At 40.6% G+C, this 12,716-nt stretch overlaps 2 long non-coding RNA genes across 2 annotated transcripts in view; one reads left to right on the top strand and one right to left on the bottom strand.

The window, feature by feature from the left end:
* Positions 1-1,984: 1,984 nt before the first annotated feature.
* LOC121043224 (uncharacterized) lies at positions 1,985-2,988 on the bottom strand. Its single transcript, XR_005796741.1, has 2 exons — positions 2,666-2,988; positions 1,985-2,322 (listed from the first exon to the last, which is right to left on the bottom strand). It is a non-coding gene; the product is annotated as an uncharacterized LOC121043224 (long non-coding RNA).
* A 3,179-nt stretch (positions 2,989-6,167) lies between these two features.
* LOC121043223 (uncharacterized) overlaps positions 6,168-12,716 on the top strand; it is a 33,533-nt gene continuing 26,984 nt past the window's right edge. The window contains exon 1 of the long non-coding RNA XR_005796740.1: positions 6,168-6,342. This is a non-coding gene — a long non-coding RNA (uncharacterized LOC121043223). The remainder of the gene's footprint in view (positions 6,343-12,716) is intronic.

Raw genomic sequence — 12,716 nt, 5'->3', positions numbered from 1 at the left:
AGGTAAGCTTTGGAAAAGTGTTTTGGAGCTGATCGGTGAGTGCAAGGTTACGTATTTATACTAAGGAGTTTATGTCAAAAGATACGGCTAGGACTGCTACTCAAAGCTTTTTTTCCTGTGGTTTGTATGACAGTTGTTAACGGAACACATACTGGGAGCCCTGCATGGCACTGAGTTGTGTGGTGTGAAATAATCTATGCTGAAGACAGGACTTTTCTACAGGAGGCAAAAGTTTCCCACCTCCTGTATATGCTTATGGCTGAAGTCACGTCACGCCTCAAGGAGTGCGTGGTTGACATTCTCTCATGCAGCTTTGACAAACTTCTGGCATCTCAGATCCTCCATTAGCCACCACACAGGAAAGCTAACCTCGAGTCTGGCTCCATCACGGTTGGAGAAAAGCTCACCTGCATTCTCAAGAAGCAGGCCAAATATGACTGTGCTCCTGAATGTAACAGGGACAAGAGGACCAGTGTGAAATCCGGATCTTTGGAGGAAAGAATGCATACGTTTAAAATGAATAAACACAACTCTTCTCTCTTCTTCCCATTGGCAATGCATCTGAAGGCCTTGACTCAGCATTAGTGGGCCTTCAATGCTCATGCTTGCCCATCCCTCTCGACGGTGATTGATTCCATTGTTGGCTGTTTTCGCTACATGAATGTGGGATCTTTGGAGTGCCTAATTCTTTGCAAGTTCCATTGGAGGGTGGAAAAGCTAGAACAAGCTGTAACCAGTCGACGGTGACTCAGGAGCTTAAGCATTTAACTAATTAGCAGAGAAGAATGTGGCAAAGATTGCAGTTAATAAGAATGAAAGAAGAATCACTGGGGCCTGAGTTATGCAAGCTTCTATTTCCTTTTGGGACCATATCAGAACTTCAGGAGAAGAAAGGCTACCTTTTACCTTTGAGGAATTTTCAAGAGTTTTTTTTTTTTTTTCTTTTTTTAATTGGTGACTGACGAAGAGAACAATTTCAACACCTCAGAAAAATGCCTCATCATTTCCTCTTGTGAAATCTGGGTGCTTTTGTATGAATTCATGTTAGGAATGTGGATCCCCATCCATGAGGGTCATTTTTAACCGAAAGCTGCTATCGAGTGGTAGTGCTGGTTAGAAAGGGCAGAGTACTTGTCTTCCCCGAGCATTCTATGACCTATATTTATCCTTCGAAGGCAAGAAAATGTCATACGTGAGAGCACAGTCTTTTGTCAAATATGTGAAAATCCCAGCTCAACCTCTTCCTAGTTACAGGACTGTCCTCTCTGAGCCTCAGTTTTCTCATCTTTGAAATGGGACGAATTATATCTGCTTCCCAGGGGGTTCTGAGGATTAAATAACAACCTGTGAAAAATATTAACCTGGTGTCAGGCACACAGTATTCATTTAACCTTATGGTTGTTATTATTAACAAAAAATAAAAGAAAGAGAAAATGCACGCTTACATTGTCTGTTCACATTCATAGTGGTATTTACTCAGGTTGTAAATGGGATTTTCCCAAGTAAAGGGAAAAGTCTGGCTTCTACTTTTATTAGATAAAAACGGTGAGTTAAAAAAGTTACCTTTATGAATGATAATTCCTAGTGGTAAAGAAAGATAGAATTTTAATACTTTATTTTTTGACCTTTTTATTTAGTTTTTATTTTTTCCTGCCTCATTTCAAAAAAGAATTTCAAAGTAGGTTATAAACCTATAAACAAAGACAAACTAAATTAGGATTAACTTTTTTCACCCATAATTTGTTTTCCCCTATAATCTTCTCAACATTTAAAGAAGTTGTATAATTCCCCAATTGGAAAATAGAGGTTGCTGAATATGTATTTATTGAATTTAATTGAAATGAGCAGAAAAAAAAATTCAATAAATGTTTTTCTTCGAGAACTTGTTTTTGTCAACATGTTTCTTAAGTTTGACCATAATATGGATTTCAACTTAGAAATAACGAGATCTCTTTTTATTACTTAAAAGCTCATGTTAATCCACTTTAAAATTAATTTTGATACTTTAATTATTTTGAAAAGGCATTAAATTCACACAGTCCAAAATCAGAAAGGTACATAAAGCATCCGTGGAAATTTCTCTCCTATTCTTGTTCTTCAGTCACTCACTTCTACCTGGAGGCATCCTATGTTCTCAATTTCTGGTTTCGATCCACTGTTGAAGTTTGTGAAAGAACACCAGGCCAAGGTCAGCATGTGGAACAATGACCACTGCTTGCCTTTGAGATTAGAGACGTGTGGGTTCTATCATGGATTCTTCTCCTTAGTAGCTTCACGTCTTTGGGCAAGGGGCTTGCCATCTCCAAGATCCAGTCTCTAACTCTGTAAGTGAATAAATTCTTTGCTGGGAGGTTATGGGGTTTAAAAAAGAGGATACATGCAAGTAAAGACCACATTCTTTCATCTTCTGTGTATTTCAGTCTTTGGACCTAAAGCTCCTTTGACTGTTACGTGCTTTAGTGACTCGAATGCATATTTAAAACTTTCAGACTGGGCGTTTGAAAGATGAGGGAAATACTGAGGCATTTCTTCATCTTCCCATTTCTGGGGTTGCTGCATGAATGTTGATGCATTTATGCATGTAAGATCCATGGACTTTCCATGTATTCCTCACTGCTATGGGCTTCCTTTCCCCTCCAGCTGTATCCTTCTTATTCTTACTCACCCAATTCCAATGCCATTGACTTCAGAAAACCCTTTCCTTGCCAAATGGAACAGGAATTAGATTTCCTTTAGTTCAAGTCCACCTTTCTTCTACAAATGTAACAAACGCTACAGTGTGGTGGTTATGTGTGTTAGTTTTGGAGGCACACAGACCTTGGTTGGAATCTGGACTTTGTCACTTTCTAGCTAACTAACTTCAGGCATCGAACTTACTGTGCCTAAACCTCAGTTTTCTCACTGGAAAATTAAGCTAGAAATACCTCCACCCCTGGGATATTTGAGGATAAAAGGAAAAATACAATAAAAGCACCTGATATGTAGCAAGTGACCAGTAAATGGTGGCTTTTGTAATTATTATTCCGAGACACAGGAGAGGCCTAGATACCTTCCAAATGCTCTTCCCTGTCTGGCCAGCAAAAATGGGGGCTTATGGATATGCAAAGAAGCTAGTGTTTTATAATGGTGGTTAATGATGCATGGTACTTCTAGTTGCCATTTGCATTTTGTTTCACATCACGGTCTTCAGTGCATCACTGAGTAAGTGTTGACTGCATTCACGAGAATAGGCTAGAACTAAGCATCGTGGAAGAGTATCGAGAGTACATCAAATCTGCTTGCAAATTTAGCTTCTTGCTTGTATTATGGTTGCTTTTCTACCTTCCTTCCTCCCTCCCTCCCTCCCTTCCTTCCTTTCTTTCATTTCCCTGACTCACTCCTTCCCTTTGTTCCTTGTCTATTGTAGAAAATAAATAATAGACTGGTTCTGCTTTCAAGGAAGACACAAGGGAAGAAAAATCGTAATTTATTAGATGGCATTCACACCCCCAGTCCTGGTGCTAGACACACTTTCTACATGTTCTCATTTAGTCTTCACAGCAGCCCTGAGGTATTAATTGCCCAGAAAGGGTAACCAAGTTGTTACCAAAGTCACACAACTAACAAGCAAATCTAGGATTTGAAAATAAGACTCTCTGATTCCATATGTAGTTGGTAAATGTGGGCACAATGTGTGTGTGTGTGTGTGTGTGTGTGTGTGTGTGTGTGTTGAAAATATCAAATATCACAAGTTCCCTGAAGACACTAGATTCACTCTTTGGCAGACTGATGGTGTCTCTTGTCCCAAACTCCATCTTGCTCTCTGTTCTTGCACTTGGAGAAAGTGAATAAGTTTTGGGGTCTGCAAGCCTTCAATGCTCTTTTACTTTTTCTGAGGTTGGAAAATAATCTTCATATCTTTCCCCTGGAGCTTCCACTCTTGTTATCTGCTCACTCCTGATGTATGCTTGCCTCATCACCAAAACATGGTGCCTGACAGCATCCTTGGTGCCCAGCAAATGTTTGTTTAATGGATGAATTAATAAATAAATGGGGGAGTGAAGGAGAGTTGCTGATATTAAGTCATTTATGTGTTGGCCTTTGTCTTCTGGATTTCTGATATTGGTTTCTAGCAGAAGCTCAAAACCCCTCTTTGTTCTTCTGCTCCTCTAAGTTACCCTTCCATACACATGCACAAAGATGGGGAGGAAGGCTAATTTGGGCAGTCAGTTTCAGGATGCTAACTGAGTGGTTTTAAAGAAGTGGAGACATAGGGATTGGATAAGAATCTTTCTAGGGAAATGTGGATATGGCCTTTAAAATGGAAAAGTCCAAAATCTCTGAAAAGTAGAGGATTAGGGTTTTGGTCCACTTTAATTTGGGGTTAGTTGGCAATACTTTGTCCAGGAACAAAAGGAATTTTCCGTGTAGTCTTGTCTGATTTATTGGAGTTTCACATTGGGGGTTGGGGCTAACAACTCAGCTAATACTTATTACTTTTCCTTTCTCTCAGAGATATAAAGGGAAAGGGTGGTCATGGACATTGGTGAGATTCAGATATTTACAAGTTCCTGGCCAAATACCATATCTTTCGACACCAGTCTCACCCCTACCCTCAAAAGTGACTTCTTATTTCAATGCCCTTTCTCAGTGTTCTATCTGATTGTTTGAAAGCCATGAAGCAATCATATTCTCCATGCTGACACGTTCATCTCATTTCTGATGGGTTAAGTGCTAAATATACTTAACTCTGAGATAGTGTTAAGATTTAATCTGTGGGATTCTGGGGAAGAGAAGTTAAGGTGTTAATCTCATTTACTGGATGATTTGGGTCTCAAACTGATTTATCAATAAGTGTTTCTCATTTTGACCACTTTCTTGGGGGAAACTTCTTGGACTTTGCTCCTTCTTTTTTTTTTTTTTCCCCACTTTTTTATTTATTTTTGGGACAGAGAGAGACAGAGCATGAACGGGGGAGGGGCAGAGAGAGAGGGAGACACAGAATCGGAAACAGGCTCCAGGCTCTGAGCCATCAGCCCAGAGCCTGACGCGGGGCTCGGACTCACGGACCGCGAGATAGTGACCTGGCTGAAGTCGGACGCTTAACCGACTGCGCCACCCAGGCACCCCAACTTTGCTCCTTCTTCACCGCACCTTTTCCCCTCAACAGATATCAAGGTTTGAGGAAACATACTAATAGAGAAATCAATTAGTTCTCTTAGTGCTCTCACAATGTGATTCCTGGGAATTGCTGATTCACCAAATTCATCTTGGTCAGGTGTATATTTACCACTTAACCCATCAATTCTCTCAAACTCCTTTGGGTTTCAGATCCCATTGGCAATTAATACACTAAGATAAAAGCATGGTGTGTTTGCAGAGAATGCTGTGGATCTGCTCTCTCTGGGGTACATGGAAAAGTCCTTAACTGCAGTCCTGACCTACCATTTACACAGTAGATTCTCTATAATCATTTGCCTTGTTCAGGTTGGGGATTTTAGTCTCTCATCTCTGAATGACTGAACATGTCTAATTCCCATTTTAATCATATTACCTGGATGAGCAAAAGTAGCTCTACACTGATTTATGCATTTTAGCTGCCAAGGAAAAAAAACCCAGTCCCACGTGATGCTTAACCTATATTGAGGGCAGCGACAGGCCATAGGCATTGGTGTTCTTGCAGACTATGAGATATTTTATGTTCTGATAAGGGATAAAAATTCCTGTCTCAAATGGCTCCCCATCATACTGAGATCTTGCAACAATAACATTACTGATTCAGACATTAATCTTAAGTATCTAGGGAGCCCTAAAACATTGTAACCCACTAGCAAGGACCATGGTAATTGCCACGTAAATCCCCTCCATAATCTGGCTCTTATTATGAAGCCAGCCAAGGTTTGGCCTTAAATCATCCTGGTTGAACAGAGCCTTGTAGAAACACTATCACCTACACCTATCTCTGCTTCTTTTCATTAACCTGTTATCCTCTTTACAAATGGGGTTTTTCACCCACTCCCTTCCTCCAGATTAGTAATGCCCTGTTAAGTAAACAAACATGAAATTTCAAAGGGAAACTGGAAAAATAATCATTACCAGCTGCCATGTTAAGCATTGCGGAAATGCTCATGATTTGCAGAGAAAAATCCATGCTGCCCTTTGAAGGCACTCAGGCCTTTAGAGCTGGATAAATGTATAACTTCCAGGCCAGGCTCCATTCTGTTTCAACAATAAGTTCTGAACCTTGGGAAAGGTGCTGAGAAATGAACTTTGGTTTTCGCCACAATCCATCTGGAGCATTCTGTGACGACACTGACTTTGAAGTTAGGCTGACCTGGCCAATCCTACCGCTCACCAGCTTGGGTGAGTTATTCATTTCTTTGTCCATTCATTCAGTCCACAAATACTTTGTGTTCTATACTTGCTAGGCACTGCCTGCACCAACCCCCTCCCGCCACCAAAAAATCCCCCCAAACGCCCAGAAAGACAATGGGAACAATGGGAACTCAAAAAAATTTAACCAGACTCAGAAAGTCAAGGAGGGCTTCTTAGAGGAAACACTGTCTAAGATAAGACATGGAGGATGAAGAGGATCCACCTCAGTGTTCTCATCTGTGAAATGGGCATGATGTACCTACCTTGAAAGTAGTTATAACGCTAAATGAGATGATGGTCCTTAAATGAACATCTGCAATAGACTCAGATTTGGCACCTGATAAATCTTACCAGTGTTTTTATCTGGTTATAACTGTTATACTTTTCATTATATACAGTTTGGAAATGGCATAGATATACTAAAAAAGGAAGAAAATAGGGGCACCTGGGTGGCTCAGGAGGTTAAACATCTGACTCTTGATCTCAGGTCAGGTCTTAATCTCAGGGTCCTGAGTTCAAGCCCCATGTTGGGCTCTGCAATGGACGTGAAGCCTAGTTTAAAAAAAAGAAAAAAAAGAAGAAGAAAAGAAAGAAAAGCCACTTGTATCCCACATTCTAATATTTTTGTACGTTTTGTTGACATTTTAACATATTTCCTTTCAAACATTTTTATTCCTTGGTATACTCACATTTGGGAGTTATCCTCTTAATGTATTTTGGATCCTTATTATTTTAAAGTTAGCTGTGTATCCTAAGTATTTTCCCACATTGTCACACAGTCACTGTAAACATTATTTTCAATGGCTATGTACTACATCAAATGGATTTATTATAATTTAGTTAATAATTCACCTATTTCTATTCATTTAGGCTGTTTCCAATTTGTAGCTATTATAAATTGAATTTTAGACTATTATAAATCATGCTTAAATGAACATCTTTGTGCATAAATCTTTGTGCCTATTTTTGATTATTTCCTTAGGCTAGCTTCCCAGAAATAGAATGGCTGGGTCATAGGCTATGAATATTTTTAAGGCTCTATAGTAATATTGCCAAATTGTCTTCCAAAGGGGTTATAACAATTTACATTCTGACTGGGAGCGAATAACCTGGCCTATCTCCACATGCGCTCGCCAGCTAAATCGAAGTTGCCATTACTGTTATTATTACCATGTGCCATTTAGGTCCTCAGGGGCATAACAGGTTTTCAAAATTCAACAAGATTTTTTTTTTGCCTCTAAATTTAAAAGCACTACTTATACTTTATAACTACTGGGAAAATAGAGAAAAATAAGCAAACAAACAAACCAAAGAAAACCAGAGTATGAATAATCCCGCTAATCAGAGATAACCACTCTCAAACCAGTATTTTAAAATCGTATTTTCAATGTAGATATGTGTTTTCATAATTGTTCCTCTGCATTGTCATTAGTATTCTTTTTAACATGTCATTTCAAACAATTGCCTCTACAATCATTTTTCTGATAGATACATTTTATTTTTTTCTCCCACCCGTGGAGATGTCAGGAACTAAGCATCATTATCAAATTCTGTAGACTAGGGTTTCTTGACCTTGGCACACTTTGGACCAGATAATTCTTTGCCAGTGGAGGGCTGTCCTGTGCACTACAGGATGTTTAGCGAATCCCTGGCTTCTACCTACCAGATGCCAGTGGTACCAGCCCACTCACACCCAGACTTGCAGCAACGAGATATCTCCAGGCATTGCCAAGTGTCCCCTGGATGGCAAACCTCCCCCGAGCTGATGCCACTGGGCTATACGACTATCCCCACCATCCTGTGCTGCTGGAATGGCCGTGATTGTCCTGGATTTAAACTACCCAGTGAGGGCACTTTCACAACCAGCTGACATGGCACATTCAAATTTTGGACAGCTCTGCCCCAAAGTGTTTCCTTACATGAATCTGAGTCTTCCTGAGCTTTCTAGTCATGATCTTAATTTTTCATTTTATATATACATATGTGTATATACACATATATATATATGCAGAAATATTTTGTCTTTTGTACAACTTTGCCAACATTAGAAGGCTACTAACATATCTAAATGAAACAACTCCTTTATTTTTCCCCATTCCCTCGGACATCCTTTCAATTCCCTCCCAACACTTTCTCCGTCTTCTGAGTGTGTTTCTCTTTTTGTTCTTTTACCTCTTTTTGGTGTGAGCTGAGCAGAATAGAGGAAACCAGATTTTCCTGCCTCTATCTCAGTCCATAGACTATGAACCTTATGAAGTTGCCTTTATTCAACCATGCTTGATTCACCCAAATGGAAATTTCATATTCTAAAATCGAATATATTTCAATGTATTCAAACATCAAATTTACCTTTCTGGAGACTATATCACATCAATGACTCATATTTCACTTATTATTGGCCAGAGACTCTAAAATCATTCACAAATTCCCCAGCTTGGCTTGTCTGATTAAGCTGAGAGTCAGCTGCCCCATTACTAATGACCACGTGCCTTAGAGTAACTAGATAGAAAATTATAGAAATATAGACAGATATAATAGGAAGGGACCAAAGAAACTATTTGATTTCACATCCTCCTTTTATAGACCAAAACCAAGGCTCAGAGGTAAAATATTTGCCCACATTTCACAGCTACTAACTCATAGTAAGATTTCATCTGGAAGATTGATTCCCAGACTGCTGATCGATCCTAGGACACCAAGGGAAACAATGGTATGGGTTAAGGAAAAAAAAAAAATATATATATATATATTTATATATAAATATTCTGTTACTGTAGGTAGATGGAGATAGGGCAAGAAAATAAAGATGGACTGCCGGGTACAACCTACAAGAGTGAGGTCTGCAAAGGCAGAGAATTGACAAAAAGCTCAGGAAATTAGCTAATATGTTTTGATATCAGTGGCCAAAGACAACAAAATATGTTTGACTGGGCGGATCTGAACGGGAAAAGGAATGGATCAATCGAATACTGTGACTTCTAAGCATTTGGGTCCTCCCTTTCGATAGAGCCTCTTCAAATTAATCTCATTAATTGACCACAGGAATTTTGGACAGACAGCAGCAGTTGCTACTCTGGATCTGTGAGTAAATTAATCCTGGTCACATGAGTCCCCTGTATTTCGCCATCTCTCCTACGTCTTTCCTCGTCTTTCTCTAGCTGGTCAAAGCTCTATTCCATTAGAAGGAGAAAACAATTTCTAGAAGGAGCCTTCGATGAATTTAACCAAAAAGTTACCACCGGTATCACGTTTAAAAACAATAATAATAATAATTAGAAAAAACAATCCTCACTATTTTGTTTCTAACTGGCTTCGGTTTCCCAAGCACCTATCAAGTTCAATAAATGGACAATATAAATAAACAATGTGGCTATTTCGCAAGCCACTTGCACACTTATCTCCCCTCCCTGCAGCCTTTTCCCTGTCAACTCATAAACTTTGTATGTGCTCTGTGACTCAGCATACCTGCGACAATAACTATACAGCCCTTTATAGATATCAACAGGATGTTTGATTTAGGTTAGCCGTGAATAAATACTGATATCACTAACCCTAAACATCGCAAGTAAGATAAAAATAAATATTCTGACCTTGCGGTGAGTGAGTAATTGGACATGAATTACATTTGCCTTTTTGATAATGATGCAAAGCAGAATGGCGGAGCAAAGGCACATCCTGTATTTATGTGCCTTCCACCACAATAGGTAATTAAGTGGAGCTGAATAGTTTAAGGTCAAACTGAGGTTCTGCCCTTGATTCGCTGCTTTCAGGAACACGGCAGAGATGGAAAAGGTAAACAGTGATGCCCTCCGATGGCGAGGACATTTAGGAACCCGGGTTTTAGAATCAGGGAGAAAAACTGCTGTCAAAGTCCTGCTCTGTCTAGCCTAGTGGTTTCTCTGGGCACAGATGAAATGAAATATGAACATGTTGTACAGTAGGAGACACGCACGTGGTAGAAATTAATAGTATTGCTTCCCTATGGGGAAGTGAAATTTCTGGTTCCATTTCTTTAAGTAAATGGTTCCTAACCCTTTAGAAGTGGTCATGCACCTTTTTGGAAAATATGATACTGTGCACACACTTCCCAGTGGAAACACAAACACAAGCACCCGCCCCCCATATCTACCACATACGCACATGCATGCACAAGCAATCTCTCACACACACTCCATACATATCACACACCCCGTATACACCACACATGCACTCCCATCCAGGATTCCCCGAAGCCTAGAAAAACAGCTCGGTACAAGGTGCTTGGGGGCAAACAGCTTTAGATCCAATACCCTTCATCCAATGTGCCAATATTTCCCAGTCTCTTCCCATTTAAAAATCAAAGCAGAGAAAAGCCTGCAAGCTTGCCCAAAGTCAGGGCTGGTTCATGGGTGTGTGACCTGTGCAAGATGCACAGGACCCTGCACTGCCCGCAGTCACTCATCCTGTGGCTTGCCAAGCAGAGACTCAGTCTCTCCCCGCTTCCTACTCCCCCACCCAGCCTTCTCCAGCACACCCTCTCCTCTTAACGCTGTGTTTCCCTCCATCACACTCATCCTCATTTCACATAGAAATGTTATACGTTTACTGTTTGATTCCCTAATCAGCTCCATGAGAGGAGGGCTTTGATTTCTGCCACAAGCCACACCTAGTACCGTGCCTGGCGCACGGCCAGCCCTTCGGAAATCTGTGTTGAATGAATTAGTGAATTCAGCCCAGCCACCTTGAGAACAGAGCATACCTAACACTTAACCAGTGAACACAATTCGATGCCGTTCTATTGTCCCTTATTACAGCACCGCCCTGCACACTGAGAAAATTCAGAATTCTCTGGGGGTCAGCAGATACCCATGACGCTCTTGGAATAAGAATCTCTGCATTTGACTGGAGGAAAAATAGGAGGCACTTTTAATGAAAATAAGCTTAAATGTTGCTGTCACACAGATTACTAGGATACTAGAGAGAAAAAGAAAACCCTAACACTTCTTGAGTACCTACTCTGTGCCAGGAGATAGGTACTTCAACGCAGTTGACCTCATTTACTTTAATGATCCCTCAGCACACTTGTGTATGCTTGATTATCTCCATCTTCCAGAAGAGGAAACTGAGGCTCAGTATCCCCCACCTCAGCTCCCTCAGCCAACAAGAGGTGAATATGTCAATTAGCCACCACAAAGTGATAACTATGGTTATTATTACTGTTACAACGTATCAAACTTTGTAACTTGGGAAGCTCACATCTTCCTGGAAACGATAGTGTACCGTGTATGGGGATATTGAGGTTTGGGAGCCAGTTTTCTTCCTTGCCTTTTTGTTGGGTTTTGTTTTCTTTGGTGAGAGTTAAGGAAAGGGGGTCAGGAGGCAATCTGGTGTCAGTTATTCATTTCCTCCTGTATTCATTTACTCAGGATTTATGGTGCCAGGCTCTGTGCTGGCTGCTTGTGGGGGGGATACAGAGGTGAATCAGACACTGTCCTATTCCGAAGAAGGTCACTGCTTCCTGTCGGCAACAAAACATACAGTTATTCCATAAACATCCCCTAAGCACCCACACTGTGTGCCCAGCCCAGGGCTAACTGACAAATGGAATATCACCCTTTTCCTCATGGAGCTCCCAGTCTGGAAGGAAGGCCCCCGACTTCCAATTGACGTAATGGTCAAAATGCAGAAGCTATTGTAAGTGGCTGTGAGAAGAACAAGGGTCTGTCTTGCTCCTGGATGTATTCCCAATGCTTAGTGAAGTTCCTGGCACATACTAGCTGCTCAATAAATATCTGTTAGGACACTGAAGCGCTTCAGTGCCATCATATATGGGTCTAGTGTGGTGGGAGATAGTATCTGAGAGACAGGTGGTATCAGAGAGGTGATATTTGAGCTTTTCTTAATTTAAAATGTTTGCAAGGAAACGACACAGGAGGAGAATAAAGATCGTGATGAGTCAAAGACTAGCTGTGCTAAAATGTCTGTGGGGACAGTGGGGTTTGACTGGGGTCTGAGAACAGCTGGGGGGGGGGGAGGGCACAAGAAGCTGTGGAAGTCTGGACAAGGGCCGGTTGTGAAGGCCTGTGTGCCTGGCTAGCATGCAAAGACGCTGTCAGACTTACAGTGCAATAGTTTTGACCAGACGAAAGTCAGTGGCAGTGAGGATAAAAGAGCGGACAGGCAGAGTTATAATAAGAATGTGGAATCATATTTACTATGCACAAGTCATTATGAGAAAGATACTATTATCTTACCTCCAGGAGAAAGGTAGTGTTATGCCCACTTTACAGATGAACAAATAGAGATTGATGGAGATTAAGTGACTTTTCCATGACCATAATCAGTTTCACAGTCAAAATTTGAGCCTAATGTATCTGACCTGA

This window comes from Herpailurus yagouaroundi, unplaced genomic scaffold (genome assembly GCF_014898765.1).
Source record: "Herpailurus yagouaroundi ecotype Mexico unplaced genomic scaffold, PumYag 186, whole genome shotgun sequence".
NCBI classification, from domain to species: domain Eukaryota; kingdom Metazoa; phylum Chordata; class Mammalia; order Carnivora; family Felidae; genus Herpailurus; species Herpailurus yagouaroundi.
This window is presented reverse-complemented; position numbering and strand designations above follow the sequence as displayed.